Source organism: Macadamia integrifolia, unplaced genomic scaffold, assembly GCF_013358625.1.
Source record: "Macadamia integrifolia cultivar HAES 741 unplaced genomic scaffold, SCU_Mint_v3 scaffold125, whole genome shotgun sequence".
Lineage (NCBI taxonomy): Eukaryota > Viridiplantae > Streptophyta > Magnoliopsida > Proteales > Proteaceae > Macadamia > Macadamia integrifolia.
Genome location: NW_024868131.1, coordinates 360,578 through 383,248, shown reverse-complemented (window position 1 = coordinate 383,248; position 22,671 = coordinate 360,578). Strand labels below are relative to the sequence as shown.

At 40.7% G+C, this 22,671-nt stretch overlaps 1 non-coding gene across 1 annotated transcript; it reads right to left on the bottom strand.

The window, feature by feature from the left end:
• Positions 1-5,850: 5,850 nt before the first annotated feature.
• Positions 5,851-5,957, bottom strand: LOC122063208. Its single transcript, XR_006135259.1, has one exon. It is a non-coding gene; the product is annotated as a small nucleolar RNA R71 (small nucleolar RNA).
• Positions 5,958-22,671: the final 16,714 nt, after the last annotated feature.

The following is a 22,671-nucleotide window of genomic DNA, read 5'->3' as shown; positions in this document are numbered from 1 at the left end:
GGTCCCCCCCATTTATTCCTCATTCTGACTTTTTTGAGTTGGAAATGATTTGTGAATGAGTGAGTTCAGGTTTTGGAGTCTTCTTGAAGATCCAAACCTTTTCGCATTTTCTCGGGTTTCTTTAAATTTTTTCAAAGATCTTCAGGTTTTCCTTGAAGTTCTTCATCTTTCTTTTGAAGATCTTCATAGTTCTTGAGGAAGGAGTCATTTGGAGAATTTGACTTCTTTTTTGGGCTTTGTGCAAATTGGGGAACTTTTTGGGGTTTTTTATAATTTTGAAAAATATGGGTGAAAGAAGAAAGAAAAAGACTTGTGGAGAAGTCTAGCTGGATGGTTGTAGCAATTCTTCTCAAAGGGACGAGGGCCTTGCAGATTGGTACTCCAGACAGACTCTCCATAACACACGGAACCATATCTGTAACTCAGTATGGGGATCTTGGGTAAGTCTTTACATTTTATTCATTATTTGCTCATTCATTTTTTTATTTTATTTTATTTTCATTTATCATTTTTATTGTTACCTTTATTAGCATGAAGGGGGGTACCACCAACCTTGGCCCTGTATGGCCATCCGAACATGGTTCGGGCATGGTACAAGATACTTCCCCGCAGAGTAAAGGAGATGGTTGACTCATCTTACCTGAGTCAATTAGCTTTCATAGAGACCAGGAAATTCAGTATGGCATTGGTAGGGCCCTTGATGGAGCGATGGTGGCTGAGTCCCACTTCTTTCATCTTCCTATTGGGGAGATCAACATCACGCCCCTGTGCTTCTATGCCTTGATAGGCATACCATTTGGGGGGAGACCCTTGACCCTTCTTGAGACCCCGACAGTTAAGGAGTTCGTAGACTTGACAGGCATTGACATTACAGCTAATCAGACACATATTAGCCCTGGTGAGATCAGTGCACGGTGGTGGAGAACTGGCCTAGGGGTAAACCCTGAAAACATTGCATAGGTGGCCCGCTCTTTCCTTTTGTTTGTTATGGGTCAATGTCTCTTCAGTGATCTCTGAGGAGGGGTAGATATTCGCCTGGTAGCCTTCTTCCAAAATCTTTGAGAGATAGACTTGGAATTGGGGCTGGGCTGCCAATGCATACCTCTTACGGACCCTAGACCTATTATCATATGGAGACCGAGGCCTCAAAGGAGTAGGCTACATTCTCTAGGTAATTCTTGTACTCATTTCCTTTCATTTGGTTGCATTTCATTAATTTCATCTTTTAAATTAGCCTTGGTGCTTTCAACATCTGGAGATTATAGCCCCCCGGCTGAAGGACCCTCAAGCATTGCCCATTCCCATAGTCATGAGATGGGGAAACAATCGAGTACTTTGGGGCCGATGCCATCCTCCAGGGACCACTACTCCTTCTCTTCTAAATGGCCTTACACAGGTATGCCATATTTTTCATTAAATTTCCTTCTATCCTATGTTGTACTTACTTCTTCATGGATTCACAGGTTACTTGGAGGCCGTTCTAGCCTCTTACATTCCTAAACCTTGATGAAGTCACTTTGGCTAGGTACCTATCTGAGAACCGGGTCCTATTCAGGGGCATATGGGGCCACACCTAGTACTTGGGGGAGAGAGTTGTACCCCAGTGGTCTGATTTCAAGGCATGCCTTTCTCCTTGTCTACCTCCTCCCACCATGCAGTATCGGGAGTGCATTCCTGTGGACCAGATTGATAGGCTAGCCAATAGAGTATGGGATGATTCATTCCTTGACTGGGATAGGGACTGCAAAACCTTCCTTGAGGAGGAGAGAGAAGGCACCCCTCTTAGCCCTGATGGTCCAGTGGTATGTTGCCCTTTCTTGAGTATTTCCTTTATGCTTTAATTTCTTTTTGCATGAGTCTTGACTGATGTTCTTTCAGGGGAGAACACAACGTGTAGATCTTTCTACAGTTCAGTCACACATCAGTGCTGCTGGTCCATCGCAAACTGGACCCTATACTGGTGTGGGTTGGTCTCTCAGGATAGCCACCATCCCCTTCCATGGCTTCCCAGGTAGGTGCTACCCCAACGCAGCCAATCCAGCCTCCCTCATCTTTTGGAGTGCATGTAGATGCTTCCCTTGGGCTGCCCATTCCTTATGACTATGTAAGTATCCTACCATGCCTTAATTGACTTTCGACCTCCTTCAGCTGATACACTCCTTCTCAGGTGTCTCCGGAGGTCTATTCTGAGATCAGGAGGATGCATCATGGTTTGTGTGAGGTGATGATCGCCAAGGTATTTTCTTTCTCTGTTTTATTTTTTCCCTTCTTCTTTCATTACTCTTCTTCTTGATCCTCTCCTATATTTATTAGGACGGAAGGATTGTTGCCTTGGAGAGCCAAGTTAGCTCCTACCAGTAGGAGAATGCCCAACAACATGCATTGATTCAAGAATTGACCCAGAGACTTGAGAATACTAGACTGGCATCCCTGAGCTCCTCGTCATTCCATGAGGGTGACTCAGAGTATGGTTCAGATGAGGATTTTGGCCCTTAGGGATTTGCCCTATAGTTCCTACAAGCACAAACACATGTATATTTTTTCTTTTTCTTTTCCCTCCCCCTGTTTGTTCACTTTTTTTTTATTTTAGCATTTTATGGATGGAATTCTATCTTTGGCACAAAGAAAATTTTCTTTTATTTATGGTTTGGGAATGTTTAGGCAAAATTAATTCCACAATTCAAGACTTCAATAGAACAATCAGGATAACAAAAAAATCTAAGTATTTTCTCATTTTACTACCAAGTGAATTACAAGAAAATGACTTCCCTACCATAAACGGGATAGATAGGTAACAATATAGGGAGACAATTTTTGGGGTGGGCAAAATTTCACCAACTCCTTGGGGTCACCTGCTTCTAGTCCATATTGTCGGCTGATGTAAGTGGGTAAGTAAAAAGACGTATGAGTCAATCCCATAAACCTGATGTAATTGTATCCAGGGGTCTTCATCAGAAAATCGTCCTGTTGCTTCCCTGGGCATCTCCATGCAATGTCCTTTGTAGTTATTCCATGTAGGTACTCTTTCCAATCAACAATGAGCTTGATCTTCGGGGCTTCCCTCCTTTCCTGGTAGCAAAGAGCTCCGAGTTGACATTTGATGAGCACATTTATGTGTGAAATCTAGTATAGTAAAACATGCATTTTACAAATTTAGAATGGAGCTACCTTGGGTTTTACTCTCTTTTTGCATGTTTTATATTTTCAAGGCCTTCAGGACTATCAGGCGCTATATCTCCAATTTTACACGTAAAGAGGTCCTATTTCTTTTCATGGTTACGAAAAGGACAAAATTCTGAGCAAGATTGACCTGTTCAATTAAAAGTACACATTCGTTTGGTCAGCCGTACAAGTGATTATTCTTTTCAGGCCAGAAAAAGAATAATGGATCAGAACTGAACCGAGATGCAGAACCAGCCTATTTGCAATTGTCCTAGAGGATATTTCAAATGCCAACAAGGATCGATGGACCACATCCTTAAGTGATTAAAGATTCATTTTTGGTAACAACAACTACCTAGCATAGTTGGTGAGTTGTGGTGTGCAAAATCGCTTGCTTATTAGGTCTCAAGTTTGAACCTCTTAGCTTCCATTTTGTTGAGGTTTTTTTTAGAAGATTTTCTTTCTCCTACTCATCACTCAAAGGAGGTCGGCCAAAGGGTTTCTTATGCAAGAGGAGAGAGAAAGAAGGAAATAAAGAGAAAAATAGAAAAAAGGGAGAAAAAATAGGAAAGGGAAAAAAAAGGAAAAAAATAATTAAAAAAATCTTCCAAGATGCTGCCCACGTTTGAAGAAGAGAGAAAAAAATAAAAAAGAAGGAAAAATGAAGCAAAATCGTTGGAGATTCCCGACTTCCAACAATTCTCTATCTTCTCTCTCCTCCACCTCATCAACAAGATAAAAAAAATCTTTTTTTTTTTTTAAGTTAAAATTGTTAGCTTCCCTCCCCTGTTTTCTATATAATAGAATTAACACAAGGGGAGGAGTCACTTCATTCTTCTTCTAGTTAGTTGCTCTATCTCTTTCTCTACTCTTCTCTTTCTCTAGCTGTAGTTCTAGGTTTATGCTTCAAACACTTTTGTAAGTTCTTTTATTCAATTAATGCAAGCACTTTTGTTTTTTATTCAGTCTTTTATTTTTATTGTTTAAACAATAGAAGTTCTAATTTTCAAGTTCTAGTTCTAGGCTTAGTTCTAGGTGACAAGAACAAGCTATGAAGCATGTCTTTCATGTTCAATTTTTTTCTTCAGATTTGTTTTCTCTAGTATTAGAAATTTCAGATTTTGTTTATTCCAGATCTGGTTTTTAGTACTGATAGTATCTCAAATTGATCAAGTTTTCAGTTCAAGGGTTGAAGTTCAAGTAAGTAGGCTCCTTCAGTAGTCTTCTCTCCCCCCTCTCATTCCCTCTTCTGACTACCATTTCTTTCTTAATTTAGGATTTTAATTTCAGTCATTACATTATTGCTATCCCTTTCCCCCAAGGTTTATGGCTAGTGTATGTGTTGGCCTTGCCCCTCCTAGCCATAGAACCATCATTTTATTATTTTTATTTTAATTGTCTCCCTTCCCCTAAAGGCAAGTACAGTAACCCTTGTAAGAGTGACTCTCTGGTCAAGTAGGGAAGCTCATATTATGATGCATCCCTCAGACTAAGTAGAGAAACCTACTTGTGAGTCTCTCTCTAGCTTTGTCCCCTTTCTTTTACTTTATTTTTATTTCAGCATTTTTTTTCATTGCTTTTTAATTGCGTGGGGTGTTTATTTTCAGCTATTTATTTATTCAATTTTAATTATTTGGCTTGCATATTTAAATTCTTAGATGACGAATGGTTAGGACGTTATTTTAGATACATATGTTTAAGACAGTAATTAGAATTAGATCACAACCATTAATCGGTTCACTTTCGTATTATTAAAAGAAGCAAAAAAAAAAAAATAAAGTGGCTGCTCTCCCTGTGTTCGACCTATGGCTACTCTGATCCTATGCTTGCGGTTACATTTTAAAATCTCAAATAAGTTTTTGGCGCCGTTGCCGAGGAGACAGTTCCATGTTATTTTTTGCTTTCTTTCGGTAAGTCGGAGTGCTTTTTTTGCTTTGTTTTGTTTTTCCTTTTCTTTTATTGAATTCCTGAGAAGAACAACTTGCAATAACAGTTGTATCGGTGGAGGTCACCATACCTCACAGTATGGTAAAGACAGGTTTTACCCTATAGCAGTACCTTAGGAATTGACCTGAGCAACCCTGGATCCCTGCAGGTAAGCTCCCAAAAAGACAAAAAAAAATCATAAAATCATAAAAAAAAAGTTTTGCTATCCATTCTTTTGTGCTTGTCTTACTCTAGTTGTGGGTAGTTTTCTGTTGCTTGAGTGTTAGGTGGGTACGTAATACTAAGAATCGGTTAGAAAGAAGAGATCCAACAAGTGATGACCTTATACGTTTTCTCTCTTTAAAACCTTTCAATATGGGAGATCAACATCAAAACCCTTCACTTAAATCTCTAAAAGATAGGTTCTACCCTGCCAGAACAGCCCAACCTGCCTGCATAGTTCTACCACAAGACTAGGGCAATAATTTTGGACTCAAATCTCAATACATCACTATGTTGTCCCACTTCCATGGGTTTACCTCTGAGGATGCATACCTATTTCTAAGGGAATTTGAAGAGGTATGTGTTCTAATTAAGATCCAACAACTTTCTGTTGATGCTGTTAAGCTTAGGTTTATCACTTTTGCATTGAAAGACCAAGCTAAGAAGTGGTTGTATGGGTTACCCACAAATTCCATAACCTCATGGGAACAGTTCACAGTTGTCTTCCTTAAGAAGTTTTTCCCAACTCACAAGACCAATAAGCTTAGAAGTGATTTACTTCAGTTTAGACAAAAGCCTAGTGAGTCCTTTTCCAAACTTATGGAGAGATTCAAGGATCTACTCCAAGAATTCCCTCACCATGGCCTAGACTTATGGCATTTATGTCAAATAATTTATGAGGGTATTGATTACCCAACTAAACAATTAATAGAGTCTATGTGCCCAGAGGGATTCACATGCTTTTACAAATGAAGGAAAGTCATGGGAATTCTTACTTGACTTAGCTGACAAAACTCATGAGTGGGAATCAATCCAAGAGTGTGAAAGAACCATAGGAGGAAAATGATATTTTATGGATGGGATAGTAGCCAAGGAAGCCCATTTGGATAGCCTAATCAAGAGGATTGAGGCTGTTGTTCCTAGAGAGCCATCATCAGTCGATTTGCTTAAGATTTGTGCTTGGTGCCAGCCCCCTAGACATGTCATAGAAGAATGCCCCAACACATCTAAGGGCACTTCTAATGATTGTGTTAATGCCTTATACTAGAATAATCCATCTAGTAACACCTACAATCCAGGATGGAGAAATCACCCAAATTTCTCTTGGAATCAAGGCAACCAAGCAGGGCCTTTCAATTTTCATAATCACGGTCAACCTAGACCCCAAAGACCTCCCTTTGCACAACAATCTTTTTCCTAAAATACTTTTCCTAGGTCAAATGTAGGACCTCAGGCTAGTTTTCCTAAGGCCACTCACCTATCATCTTATTAGCGACCCCCTGGGTTTACCAACACTGGAGAGGCAAGTAGAATAAGTGACTGGGAAAAAAATATGGCCCTCCTCATGACAAGCCACCAAAATCTTACGAGAAAACTCACCCTAGTTATCTCAATTATGCGTGAGAGGGAGAAATGAACTTTACCCAGTCAACCAGAGCCTAACCCTAGGCATCATCAGCTTGTTAGTTCATAAGTACCAACTAATGCACCACTGAATATAGTACAAGGTCAGACCCAACAAGGGCCCTCTAACCAATGTAATGTTGTTTATACCCTTAGGAGGGGTAGAGAGTACTAACAGAGCGTTCCTAAATCTTTCCCATCTATTACTCCAGTTAACTTTCTTTCAGTTGAGGATACAAGTGTGCCTCTTGTTCCAGGTTCGTTGATGAATCTAAAGATTCTTTTGAAATTAAAGATGATTTGGTTGAGGAAACCAAAAAAGACTCTTCTGAAAAAGGGCAAATCCCTAACGGTCCTTATGTTCCTCCTGTCCCATTTCCTGATCGCTTGGTAAACAAAAAGAAGATTGCTTCCATGGATAAAATTTTAGAAGTCTTTAAAAAGGTAGAAGTGAACATCCCTCTTTTGGATGTCATATCCCAGATCCCCGCCTATGCAAAGGTACTGAAAGATTTGTGTACTCACAAACGTATCACTAGTGTGCCCAAAAAAGCATTCTTGACAGGTAACATTAGTTCCATAATTACTCAGCCTATAGCAGCCAAGTATAAGGATCCAGAGAGCCCTACCATATCTTGTGTCATAGGCAACACCTACATTGAGCATGCCTTACTTGACCTTGGTGCAAGTGTGAATCTTTTACCTTACCATATGTGTAAGAAACTAGGATTGGGAGAATTGAAAACCACTAGAACTACTCTTTAGTTGGCAGATAGGTCTGTTAAGATTCCTAAAGGGATGGTTGAGGATGTCTTACTAAAGGTGGGGGAATTTATTTTTCCTGTTGATTTCATTGTGTTAGATACCAAGCCCTTCTCAACCAAGGATGAGATCCCAATAATTCTAGGAAGACCATTCTTGGCTACCAATAATGCATTAAATCAACTGTTAGAATAGTTTCCTAAGGTTATCTTTTGGCAACCAAACTGTTGAGTTTAACATGTTTAGGATAGGCAAGCAACCACATATGAAAGAAGAGATCAATATGCTTGAGGATTTTCTGGATTTTTCTGATGATTTAACTATCAACTTTGATATTGATTTTGATTCAGAATTCCAAAAGTGTATAGATGAGTTAGATGATGATAGTGAATATTTATTTTCTGAAGTCTTGAGTCTTCACACACCTGTGGAGCCCTTAGGACCCCTTTCCAATTCCATTCCCAAAACTTCTATAATTGAGCCCCCTAAGTTAGATCTTAAAGAGTTACCATCTAATTTGAGGTATGCTTTCCTAGGGCCTGACCAGACTCTTCCTGTAATAATTTCTTCAAATTTGACTTTTAGCCAGGAAGAGGAGTTACTTAAAGTGTTAAAAGATAATAAGGAAGTCCTAGGTTGGACTATGGCTGATATCAAGGGTCTTCTATTGTGCAATATCATATACATCTTATGGAGGATACCAAACCATCCACGGAACCCCGAAGAAGAGTTAACCCAGTGATGATGGAAGTCATTAAGAAAGAGATCCTAAAGTGCTTGGGTTATGGAATAATTTATTCTATTTCTGATAGCCAATGGATAAACCCAGTTCACGTAGTTCCTAAGAAGTCTGGTGTGACTATAGTTCCTAATGCCAATAATGGACTAATTCCAACTCGTGTCTAATCAGGGTGGAGAGTGTGCATAGACTACAGAAAACTTAATGTGGTAACCTGGAAGGACCACTTCCCATTGCCATTCATTGACCAGATGTTAGAGAGGTTAGTTGAACATGAATATTATTATTTTCTTGATGGATATTCTGGCTATAACTAGATCCCAATTGCTTTAGAGGACCAACATAAGACCACTTTTACATATCCATATGGAACATTTGCTTACAGGCGTATGCCCTTTGGGCTTTGCAATGCCCCTACTACGTTCCAATGATGCATGATGAGCATCTTTTCTGACATGGTCAAAAAATTCTTAAAAGTATTTATGGATGAATTTTTAATTCATGAGAATTCCTCTTCTGAATGTCTTCATCATCTTTCCCTAGTTTTGAAAAGGTGCATATCTAAGAATTTGGTTTTGAATTGGGAGAAATTCCATTTTATGGTTAAATCTGATATTGTTTTAGGCCATGTAATATCCAAGGAGGGAATTAAGGTAGATAGAGCCAAAGTGGATTTAATTGATAATTTACCACATCCTCAATCTGTTAAGGACATCTAATCTTTTCTAGGTCATGCGGGCTTCTACAGAAGATTTATTAAGAACTTTAGTCAGTTAGCCCGACCTTTCACTTCATTACTTGCCACAGATCAAACTTTTGAGTTTTCTAAAGAGTGCCTAGAATCCTTCAAACAACTTAAGAAGGAGTTGACCAATGCACCCATTGTTCAACCACCTGTTTGGACTAAACCTTTTGAACTGATGTGTGATGCTTCGGATTTTGCCATAGGAGCGGTTTTGGGTCAAAGGATTAATAAGTTACCCACTATTATTTACTATACTAGTAGGACCTTAAATGATGCACAACTCAATTATACAACCACTGAAAAAGAATTTTTAGTTGTTGTGTTTGCATTAGAAAAGTTTCGATCTTACTTAGTTGGTTCACATGCGGTGGTGTATACTGATCATTCTGCTCTCAGATACCTAGTTCAGAAGAAGGATGCCAAAGCCCGTCTCATTAGGTGGGTTTTACTTTTGCAAGAGTTTGATTTAGAAATTAGGGATAAGAAAGGAGTTGAAAACCTAGTTACAGACCATTTATCCCGGCTTCCCAATTCCTTGACTGTTGATTCTCCAGTCAACGAGAACTTTCCAGATGAACAATTATTTGCAATGTCCAGTGAACCATGGTTTGCTAACATTGTCAACTTCTTAGTTTCAGGTGTGACTCCGGATCACTGGTCCACCCAAGATAAGTATAGGTTTCATTCCCAAGTTAAGCACTTTTTCTGGGATGATCCTTATTTGTTTAAGATATGTCCGGATTAGATTATCCGACGATGTGTTCCTGATCATGAGCAACATTCTATTCTCTCTTTTTGTCATGATCATGCATGTGGTGGACACTTTGGACCTAAGAAGACTGCCGCAAAGGTTCTCCAATGCGGATTTTATTGACCCACTCTTTTTAGAGATGCTTTTGATTTTTACAAGGCTTGCCCCACCTGCCAGTCTTTTGGCCGTATCAATAAAAGGAACATGATGCCTCTCAACCCCATTTTAGTAATTGAGATCTTTGATGTTTGGGGCATCAATTTTATGAGACCATTCCCTAATTTTTTTGGGAATTTATACATACTTTTGGCCGTTGATTATGTTTCTAAATGGATAGAGGCCATACCTTGTAAATCTAATGACCATAAAGTGGTGGTCCAATTTCTCAAAGAGAACATTTTTTCCCGCTTTGGTGTACCACGTGCAATAATTAGTGATAGGGGTACTCATTTTTGTAATCGGCCTTTTGAGGCCTTAATGAAAAAGTATGGGATCACCCATAAGTTATCTACCCCTTATCACCCCCAAACTAGTGGCCAAGTGGAGGTGTCTAATAGGCAGATCAAACAAATATTAGAGAAAACTGTTAATCCCAACCGTAAGGATTGGTCCCTTAGGCTCATTGATGCCTTGTGGGCCCATCGTACTGCATTCAAGACTGACCTTGGTCAGTCTCCCTACCGTTTGGTGTATGGGAAAGCTTGTCACTTACCAGTTGAGTTGGAGCATAAGGCCTTTTGGGCCATCAAGAAGCTCAACTTTGATTTGTCTGATGCGGGAATTCATCGTAGGCTCCAACTATCTGAGTTGGAGGAACTTAGGAATGATGCCTATGAAAGTTCTAGGATTTACAAGGAAAAGACCAAAGCTTTTCATGATAAGCACATTCTGCGCAAATCTTTTGCAATTGGTGATAAGGTCTTATTGTATAACTCTCGATTGCATCTTTTTCCTGGTAAGCTTAGATCCTGATGGGATGGCCCATTTATTGTTCATAATGTATATCCCCATGGGGCTGTGGAGATTTTGAATCCAGGAACAGGGGTAATTTCGAAGGTTAATGGTCGGCGTTTGAAGCCATTCCTCGAGTTTCCTACTACTAGTAGTGAAGAGGTCATGGATCTCCATGAACCTCTTTACACTGATGACTAACTTTTAATCAGGTATGACCCCCTTGCATTGTCTTTGCTTTTAATTCTTTCCATCCATTGAGGACATTGCATGACTTAAGTGTGGGGGAGGGAAACCAGTTTCTGCTTTTTTTTCCACTTTGTTTTATTTGTTTTTCTTTTTGTTTTTTTCCTACTTTGGCTTTTGGCTAATGATCATACCATTCGGTTGCTTGATGTATGAAAATAAAAGTTTTGATTAAGGTACCCATTTTGAACGTATAAAAACCCTGTTGAGAAGAAAGAAACAAGCCTGTGTCTTGAGATGGGACTTTCTTTTGAAAAATAAGAGACCCCTGTTTTACGGTGTTGGACCATATATAAGTCTGTGGATTCCTTGTACTTTTGAATTGGAGTTGAGACATTTTTTTTTTTAATTTAGCATGAATTGACATATTCACAATTTTAAATGAAATGTGAAATGTGGTATAAAGAAGAATGAGAGTTCATTCCCTTAGAACTAGACAGGTCATTGCGCCTCAGGAAGCGTGGTGTCTTGATCAAAATTCCCTGGGAGGAAACTTCTGAAGGAACTCTAACATCATTGTCTTTGTGGGCATATGCAAAAAGCGAAGCCACATAGTAACTTAGGTGTTTGGTGTTTGCTCCACCATGTCATTTAGGCCAAAAATAGCGGAATAGAATAGAGTTTATTAAGCGAAAAAAAGAGAAAAAAATGTGCAAATGTCATTAAGGCTTGGTAATATGTTTTGGTAAAAAATACTCCAACGCCTTAGTCATTGGTTTCCTATTTCTTCACAAGTGGTTTTACCTTAAGATAAGGATGTTTTGGAAGAGACGAGGTGAGTTCCAAATTAATAAATATGCTAGTGCCTAGAATTGATAAAGGGTAATAAAAGTTCAAGTGTGGGGGTCCCTTGTAAGAAGAATTATCATTGCTCCGGATCGGTATGGGCCTTAGCTTTAGCTAAGGTTGGGATTTGTTTATTCTAAATTTTAGGTGTATATTCACTACAAACACCCACGAGACACAACTCATCCACTAAGGGTGACCTAGGGGTTTTAAAGGCTTGTTGCACATGCTAAGTACAACCGTGATTCCTACGAAAGTGAGTTAAGTTTTTTATTTTTATTCTTTTTCTTTTTGTTTGCTCGAGGACTAGCAAAGTCTAAGTGTGGGGGAATTCTGATGAGCACATTTATGTGTGAAACCTAGTGTAGTAAAACATACATTTTACATATTTAGAATGGAGCTACCTTGGGTTTTACTCTCTTTTTGTAGGTTTTATATTTTCAAGGTCATAAGGACTATCGGGCGCTATATCTCCAATTTTACGCATAAAAAGTCCTATTTCTTTTCATGCTTGTGAAGAGGACAAAATTCTGAGCAAGATGGACATATTCAATTAAGACTACACATTCATTTGGTCAACCATACAAGTGATTATTCTTTTCAGGCCAAAAAAAGAATAATGGATTAGAACTGAACCAATATGCAGAACCAGCCCGTTTGCAGTTGTCCCAGAGGTACAAGGAATATTTCAAATGCCAATAAGGATCGATGGACCACATCCTTAAGTAATTGCATATTCGTTTTTGGTAACAACAATAACCTAGCGTAGTTGGTGAGTTGTGGTATACAAAATCCCTTGCTTATTAGGAGGTCTTAAGTTCGAACCTCTTAGCTGCCATTTTATTGAGGATTTTTTTTAGAAGATTTTATCTCTTTGACTCATCACTAAAAGGAGGTCGGCCAAAGGGTTTTTTACACAAGAGGAGAGAGAAATAAGGAAATAAAGTGAAAAATAGAAAAAAGGGAGAAAAAGTAGGAAAGGAAAAAAAAGGAAAAAAATAATTAAAATAAATCATCCAAGATGCTGCCCAAATTTTAAGAAGAGAGAGAAAAAAATAAAAAAATAAAACGAAGGAAAAAGGAAGCAAAGTCGTTGGAGATTCTCTACTTCCTACAATTCTCTATCTTCTCTCTCCTCCACCTCATCAACAAGATAAAAAAAAAATTTTTTTTTTTTAGAAGTTAAAATCGTTAGCTTTCCTCCCCCATTATCTATATAATAGAATTAATACAAGGGGAGGAGGTACTTCATTCTTCTTCTAGGGTTTTTTCTTAGTTGCTCTATCTCTTTCTCTACTCTTCTCTTTCTCTAGCTCTAGTTCTACGTTTATGCTTCAAACACTTTTGTAAGTTCTTTTAATTCAATTAATGCCAGCACTTTTATTTTTGATTCAGTCTTTTATTTTTATTGTTTAAACAATTGAAGTTGTAATTTTCAAATTCTAGTTCTATGCTTAGTTCTAGGTGACAAGAACAAGATATAAAGCATGTCTTTCAAGTTCAATTTTTTTCTTCAGATTTGTTTTCTCTAGTACTAGAAATTTCAGATTTGGTTTATTCCAAATCTGATTTTTAGTACTGGTAGTATCTCAAATCGATCAAGTTTTCAGTTCAAGGGTTGAAGTTCAAGTAAGTAGGCTCCTTTAGTAGTCTTCTCTCCCCCCTCTCATTCCCTCTTTTGACTACCCTTTCTTTCTTAATTTAGGATTTTAATTTCAGTCATTACATTTTGCTATCCCTTTCCCCCAAGGTTCATGGCTAGTGTATGTGTTGGCTTTGCCCCTCCTAGCCATAGAACCATCATTTTGTTGTTTTTATTTTAATTATCTCCCTTTTCCTAAAGGCAAGTAGAGTAACCCTTGTAAGAGTGACTCTCTGGTCAAGTAGGGAAGCTCATATTATGATGCATCCCTCGGGCTAAGTAGAGAAACCTACTTGTGAGTCTCTCTCTAGCTTTATCCCCTTTCTTTTACTTTATTTTTATTTCAACATTTTTTTCCTTCATTGCTTTTTAATTGCATGGGGTGTTTATTTTCAGCTATTTATTTATTTAATTTTTATTGCGTGGCTTGCGTATTTAAATTCTTAGATGATGAATGGTTAGGACGTTATTTTAGATACATATTTTTAGGACGGTAATTAGAATTAGATCACAACCATTAATCTGTTCACTTTCATATTATTAAAAGAAGCAAAAAAAATAAAGTGGATGCTCTCCCTGTGTTCGACCCGTAGCTACATTGATCCATATACTTGTGGTTACATTTTAAAATCTCAAACAATATTCTCTTAATGGCTTGTTTAGCTTCAGCTTATCAAGTAGCCATAATTGGAAAATGGCGGGGCTTCCGCGATAATGATCAAGTCCGAACCTATGGCTATAGCTCATGTCATCAAGTCCTTTGAATGTCTCTGCAAGGTCTGTGGGAATGATATCTCTTCCTTTATTCAATTGCTTTATCACTTCTATTAGGATAGTTGGTGCACCACATCCTGGAGTTTGGAGAACATAGCGAGCTATCATACATAGTAGATAAGCATCCTATGACCTTTGCTGATGGATTCCCCCCCAGTGGTAGGTATTGACTGAAGATCCTAGCCACCTTCTGGAGACACCCAATTTTGTCACCCCCCTTTGGCTATGATGAAATATGGATCTTAGACGTGACTTCTGGCTTCTAACCAACAGAGATGCTGATGGAAACATTCCCCAACCCAAAACCCTGGAAATCAGTGTGCGGGAGAGAGGAAGGTCTAATTTTGACTTTTTATATATGAAGGAATCTAGTCAATATGACCATACAGATGGATAGAGCTCGGAAACACGATTCTGAAAATATATTACACGTCAAAATTGGACCGACAGATCTCCCGCATTCGTCCCCAAAAAATTATGTTTTTTCGTACGTATGCCGCTCACACTGACAAGCCTGGAAAAATTCCCTAGCCTAAACACCCTAAAATTCACCCCCTACCTACCCAGATAACCTAGAAACACTCCCAAGAGAGAAGGGGGTCCAATTTTGGCTTTTTATATACAAAGGAATCCAGTAAAGATGATCGTACAGATGGATAGTGCTTGAAAATACAATTTCGACGATATATGATACACCAAATTCGGACCAACGGATCTCCTATAATCATTACCAAAAAAACTCATAAATCACGTACGTGCTTACTACCTATGGCTGCGACGCATGCTCTCTGCCCATGGCGGTAACCCATGGCTGCTGCCCTTGGCAGCAGTGCATGGCTGCTGCCCGTGGGCTGTAGCATATGCCAAGCCCCTTGCCGCACACATCCCACTTGCCTACCTGCCCTATGGCCTGCTGGCCTGCACCCCCACGGGCACAGACCAGTGCCCCCGCAAGCACTGGCCTGCTCCCCCACGGGCACAAGCCCACGGCCCCACTGCTACACCCCATGGTTCTGCTTCTATACACCCCTGCTGCTGCACCCCACGGCCCTGCTGCTGCACATCCCCTTGCCCTGCTGCATGCTGGCCAGCAGGCCAGCCTGCACACCTGTGTGCACTGGCTGTTTCCCATGCATGCACGCGCCTACTTCCTATGCGTGCACGTGCTTACTACTCATGCATTCACATGCCCGCTGCCCATGCCCGTACCCCCTAGGCCATTACCCGTGCGACATCTGTCGTGCACCCGTGACATCGCTCACATTACCTACCTAAAACTAACCATACCTCGGGCATTTTGGTCGGGTCTCGTGAGCCACTGTCAATAGCCGGGATTCGTATTCCCCTAACCCAATGGGTGAAGAAATCCCCTCTTCATCAACTCGAAGCCAAAAAATCCTTCCTTTTGCTGGTATTTCTCTCCTTCAACTCCCCTCTTTACCCAGTGGACAAAAGTCCTCCCCACCCATTTTTGCCTTCAACTCCCCTCTTTACCGAGTGTGTAAAATCCCTATCCCCCACCTTAAGCAAAACCTCACCCTTTCATCCATTGAATAAAGAGGTGCCCCCTCTCTTATTGGTCGAAAAAAACTATAAATACCCCCCTCCTTTGATTTGAACACACCAGAATCCCTCTCCACTCTTTCATAGTGAAAATTTCCTCCCCTTCCCCTCTTGATTTTCTTCTCATCTTTAGAGCGATCTTTGTCAAGGTCCAAAAACTCATTCGGATCTTCGAAGTTTTCTTCGGGATCTTGAAGATCTTCAATCCAAATTCTTAGTTAGATCCAGTTTTTATTCAAAAATAGTATGTTATTGAGCCATCTCCCTTGAGTGTTCTTGAGCGTTCTTGAGTGTTTTTTAGCGTTCTTGAGCGTTCCTAAGATAGAAACCCCCCCCTTTTGAGGTTCTTCGGGTCTACAAAGAGATCTTTGTTAAGATCTGCAACTCTGTTTGGATCTTCAAAGTGTTCTTTAGGACTTTGGAGTTCTTCAATCCATTTTTAGGTCAGCCCGTTTCTTTTTAGAAATAGTTGTTCCTATCCAAGCCCCTATCGAGTGTCTCTGGAATCTTTTCAGAAATAGCCATCCCCAGCGGAAGCTCGGCCGGAGTGCCACCTCATCCTAAATCCAAAAATAGCCTTCCTTAGTCAAAGCTCTGTCAGAGTGCCACCTCAGCCAGCCCTCCCTTAGCTCATCCTCGACGGAAGCTTTACTGGAGTACCACCTCATCTTAAATCCAGAAATAACCTTCCCTAGCTGAAGCTCTATCTGAATCCCAATCCAAAAGTAACAGTTCCTAGCTAAAATGATGTCCGAATACCATCACAATTAGCATCTCTCAAGAAAGGAAGTTGGAGGTCAAAACCATCTTCCCTTGAGCCAAGAGAATCCGAAAGACAATCTGAGCCGGTACTAATTAGGGGCCCACCCCTCTTGACCCGAAACAGAGTTTAAGTTCAAGTATAATTTCTCAACCAAAATGTCATAATGTAGACTTTATACAGACCTTGTTTTAGTGTATATAGTAGTTTGAATTCAATTAATGTATATATGTGTGATAACTTAGCCATACATGTGGAATAGTAATAATTGTAGAAAATGTTCGTTCTCAAGCATCTAGCGAAAAGACCAGTTGAACCGGGTAGATTGGGTGCCTAACACCTTCCCAACTCTGTAACCTGACACTTACCCTAAATCTCTGGACCAGACTAACTTTCGGGCCCTTCTCTCAGGAATCGGGCCCACTCCTGAGTCCTAGGCCCATAACCCTAGGTGGCGACTCCAAACACCATTTGTATGATCTCAATCCCTGAATTGGACCATCATCAAACCCCCGTCTCAAATGATAAATTTTACACTCTTGCGAAATAGGCCTCCACATATCTCCAAGCGGTGATACGGCGATGTAAGGCCTGCAAGCAAAGCACACACGACATGAGCCCCTCCCCTCATATGAAAGAGAAGGAGAGAGGATGGGATGCAAGTTCTTTTCCCCCCCAAGGGAAGGAAGCCAATATCTCAGTCCATCTCCGGCCGCTACCTTCACAGTGGCAACTCCACTGGGGATAAATGTCAAACTTTCGATAAAAGATGCTACCTTTAAATGCAAGAACATTTTCCCCCATATTTTTTTGAAATCATTTTTGGATAACCCCATGTTTGTAATTGTATTCACTAACAGCATCATGCATCGTGCTCGAAGTAAAATCATTTAGCAAGGGGCTCCCTGTCATGCCCACACCCTCAGGGAGGTCAGTGCATGTTATGGAGAGTACTCTGAGAGCAAATGATACCCGCTTTCTATACAAGAATGAAAGGTATCATCAAATGGCAAGGATATTGTACTTGTGCCAACACCCTCAGGGAAGTCCATGCACTTTATAACATTCTGAGATCAAATGCGTCATCAAATGGCGAGGATGTCCATATTTGTGCCAGCACCCTCAGGGAGGTCCAAGCACTTTATGATATTCTGAGATCTAATGATGGTTACCCTACGTTACACTTTTGCACACAATCACTCACGCTTCCACCACCCTGTGGCCAATTGCTTAACCTCGTGTGTAGTCATGAGTAATAGGAAAGGAAGTCAGCCCCTTGATCTTGTACCTACAGGTATATCAAAAGGATCACGTACCTTGCGTATATAGATCCTGTCAAGGAAGCCTTATTGGTCTTATTGCCTCCATCGCATGCTCGCATCATATAGAAAATAGATGAAGAAGCTAGGAGCGCCACAAGCTAACTGTAGGACTTATTTGTGGTCTTGAAAATGAATGTTCCTATATTATATTCCCGGCGTAAAGAATTGCTTTCGTAAGTGGGTTTTAGATAAAAGGTGTTCCTCCTCCTTAAGAAGAATATCCAAATACATGACTCAGGGGCAATCCCATCATAGTCATATCAAGTCCCGAGAAGTGCCGAGAAAAATTAGGAGGAAGGACACCTAGTGGGAAAAGAGCAAGTTATGCATGACTTTATTACATAGACTGTCTTATAGGAATATTCTCAACAAGCCATTTGTATGAACTTCCCGCTTATGACACTGGGTGGACCAAGGGCATCAAACCCTATCCACCCCTACCATTTAGCGGACTAACCTTGGATGAATCAATGGTTGTTAATTCAGTGAATGTATGAACAAAGGGTTGGGAATTCAAGAATCCTAAAATAAACCACTTTTGGTTCAGGCATAATTCCATACCTCAAGTATTCTCCGCGGTCCCTTTGGACGCATCAGGGTAATCGATTGACTCGCCTAAGTCCAGAATCACCTTCGTCATCTCTTCGAGATTGTCCATTACCAGGTGATTATAGCCCAGTAAGCATGGATCCACCCAGCATAGAAACACCCGAACAGGCCAGGGTCCATCCTGTGGAGATCTTGCACACAAAAATGGCTGAAGTTAAGAGAGGGATAGCTCAGATATTGCATACATTTCAAAACCCTCCCAGAGCTGATCCCAGGAATGAGCCGACACCAGCTATGGGAGATGTGGAATAGAATGAAGCTATAGGTCATCGTGGGAATTCTCCCCGAGTTGACTCAAGAGAACCAGAGCATGTTTGACTAACTGGTCAGAGAGCATCTTCACCTACCGATTTGAATGGTCAACAAGGGGCCTATTCTAGGTTCCCTCCTCTTAGGGTAGTGATTGAAGATGAAGAAGAGGAATTTGCAACACACGTCCGCTTTGAGCCTCCAGAGATGGAGAATGAAAGGAAACTTAGAGAGTAGTTAGAGAAGTTGGAGAACATGATTTGAGCGGGAAAAGGCTCAGAAGGTCAAGCAGTGGATTCTAAGGAAATGAGTTTCTTCTCAAGAGCAAGAATTCTAAAAAAAATCAAGTGGCAGATTGATAGCCTTGATGGGTCAGGAGACCCCAAGGCTCATATCAAAGTCTTCCTCAGCATCACCAAGTCGTGACAACTTATAGATAACCAGATGGGGCAAGCCTTCATATTAACCCTATCGGACCAGCACTGAGGTGGCTCACACAGTTGGAGTCATCACAAACTCAAAACTGGGCAACGGTAGTGAAAGCCTTCACCAAGCAGTACTCCTACAATACTGAGGTGGAGTGAAGCATCGGGAGCTTGAGACATTGAGGTAGTAGCCTAAAGAAGGATTCACCACCTTCTTGATGAGATTCAGAGACAAGGCTGCCAAGATGGCAGATAGGCCTTCAGAAGCAGAGCAGGTAGAGATGTTGATAGAAAACCTTTCAAAACCCTATTATGATGTTATTTACTATTAGCATTTGTAAACTTTTGATGCCTTAATAGCCATTGGAATATGTGTGGAGAACAAAATTTTAAGAGAGGCTCAGTATCAAGGATCCTCCTAAGATGTAAGCAAGAACACCTAAGTCGGACGGGGAAAGGGTCCGAACACTAATGTGGTGAGTGCAGTTCAGTAGTCAGTCTCACCAACCACTTCTTCACAACCCTTCATAATACAAGCAGATGCCCCTACCAAAAAGGCCCCTCACCAAGAAGGTAGTTTTTTGATTTGGGAATGCCCATAATGGCCGCATATGAGAAGTCAAAGAAGTAGGGGTTGCTAGGGACAGTGGCTCCAAGAGTGATTAGTAACCCTCCTCCACCTTGGTATAGGGATCATGAATATTGTGCTTACCACACCCAAAAGGGGCACAACACTGAAAGATGTTTGGGTTTACAACATGTAATTTAGGACTTGGTAGACAATAGGACCATTGAAGTTAAGATCAAGCAATCTCCCAATGCAACACCAATCCACTCCCTGATCATGTGAACAATCTGGAGGAAGAAGACACAGAGAGTGACCCTACTCAACTCATTGTACCTAGAGCTCGAAAGAATCATACAAATGCCCGTGCTTATAGGAGAGTCATGAGTCAAAGGGCTGGAGTCATAAGGACCCCCAGAAGAAGAGGATCATCAAAGGAATAATCAGAAGACCGGATGCCCCCCATTCATCCTTCCTAATTAGAAGATCCACCGCACCATATTATCAACCTCCACCATATTATCAGCCTCCGTAAGATCATCAGCTTTCCCCCCACCATCAAAGTGAAGGAACCTCCTCATCCCCTCACTCCTAATCTTCATATCCTATTTTCCACATTACATCATCTTCATACCACCCGCTTCTTATCCCTCATCTCCCTCATACCAATCTCATTCTCAAGGTTTGGTGTGTAACCCAAGGGAAGGATGGACTGATGGGTACGAATGGAAGGATATGCTACCAGATTCCCCAAAGATGACCTCATTAATAGGATCGGTGAATGCTCTAGGAGAAGAATAGGAATAATTCAGCCTACTGTAACTTCAAAAGACAATCTAGAAGTAATTGAAAAGATTATAGTTGATCTTCTCAGAGTGATAACCACATTGGCTATAGGGGAGCAGATCAAGGAATACACTTCCTTAATCCATATAGGAAGTGACATTGAGGATGATGAGTCGGGACTAGACCAACTTTGAGCCAGCAATGATACGACCAACCCTATGGAGATCTTCCAGTCCATATGCTCTAAATACTACAAGCATTTGGATGCCGGAGAATTTTTTGGTCTTGAGGAATCTGAGGAAGAATCAAGTGGGAGTGAAATCAGTGAAGAAGAGGATAATAACGACGATGATGAGGATGAGGATGAGAATGATGGAGATGACTCCAGAGTCTCAGGAAGATGATGAGTATCCAGACTAGGATGACTACCTAGGGCCTAGATACATTGATTATGATGATGAATCAGAATATTACTCACCAGAACATTCGACATGTTTCTTAGTCTATACTATGGGTGGTGATAATCTAATAAGCTGACCCGATAGGTGGCATTTACCCTTCCCTCAACATGGGAGGAGATGATTCTACGTCAGATTTAGAAAGTGATGAAGGATCTAGAGAGCCGATGCAAGTTTATCTGGATGAACCCGAATCTGCATTAGAGATGGAGGAAAAGTTGTGTAAAGTGTACTCCAACACATTGAGAATGAAAGAAAGGGTGGAAGAAATTAACAACATGCTGGGTGAAGTAAATGTCAGTGATAGTTACTACCGTGAGTAGTCGGATGATCTGGAGGAAATAGGGCCAGATGACACTTTCGCAGAGGCGGCAGACACTACATTTCAACAGCTTCCCAATGCATTCAAGAAGCTACGAGCCAAGGCTATAGATATTTGTGGAGGTCCTCGACTTCCCACCCCAAGTAGGGAAGGAGAATCAAAAGAAGAAAATGATTCTATGGTGGGGATAATCACCCTAACTAATAGTGATGATGAAGAAAGTTATCCCATGGAGATTATTATGAAAAAATCAATTGACGTGATGGAAACTAGAAGTGGGAAAGACTACAAGGGCAAGGCTCTAGCAGTAGAACAACCAAGGGCTAATGAGGCCAGAACTAGCAGCATGAAGAAAGAGCCAGAGAACCCAATCTTGGCTCAACTCAAGAAGTTCCAGGCAAATATCTCAATTTGGGGATTATTGATGGCATTCCCTTTGCACCGTGAAGCAGTCTTGAGGTCTCTCGCTAATGTTCAAGTACCGATCGAGATAAATCCGACATAGCTCACACATATAGTAGGAGCAATATGCAGTGCAGTCCCTGATGTTCTCGGATTCCAAACTTCCTAAGGAAACCCAACACAATCGGGCTCTCCACATTACAGTTGAATGCCTTGACAAAGTGGTTCCCCAGGTTCTTGTTGACAACGGGTCCGCTTTGAATGTGCTACCATTGAGATCAGCAAAGAGTATCAGCATCAACTTGGAAGAAATGAGGCCAACCACCCAAACCATAATGGCATATGATAATACCAAGAGAAAGATCTTTGTCATCATTACCCTTGTTGTAAAGATTGGCCCGGTGAAGTTTGATGTTGATTTCCAAGTCATTGATATACTAATAGCTTTTAACATGCTCTTGGGAAGGCCTTGGTTGCATCCTGCGAAGGCGGTGTCCTCTAGTCTTCATCAAAAAATGAAGTTCATTCATGAGGGGAAGGTGGTTTTAGTGGCCGGAGGTCCTGAAGTGGTTAACACTTTGGCCAACATTGAAAATGGGGAAGAATAAGACCAGGAGGTGCAACTAAGTGGTTTTGAATTAGACACCACTCGCACAGCCATTGCCAAAGAAGCTCCAAAGGAGAAAATCTTAGCTAACTATGAAGCCATCTGGAGTCCACCAGTGAATCAGATGAAGAATATATAGTAGTTTCTAGGCATAGGGCTAGGAAAATATCATCAAGGAGTTCCAAAGCAACCTAGTTTGGCTATGAACAAAGGGAAGAATGGTCACGGGTACACTCCTCCGACCACCAAAGGACAGAAAGTGCTGAGGATGACTAGGAAGATCTCTGTCTCTTGTTACCCTACTCTCAATGGGTATTTTGTAAAAGAAGGAGTGAATTTATGCTTTCGTGGAAATGTGGAGCCATGGTTTGACGAAACCGTAGCAAAGATACAACTAGGATTTGAAGTGTTCTTCCAAGACGAGTTCGACTAGGTGACTCATAATGTTGAACAATAGAAAATGCTAGTCAAGGAAAGTGACCAAGATAGCTGC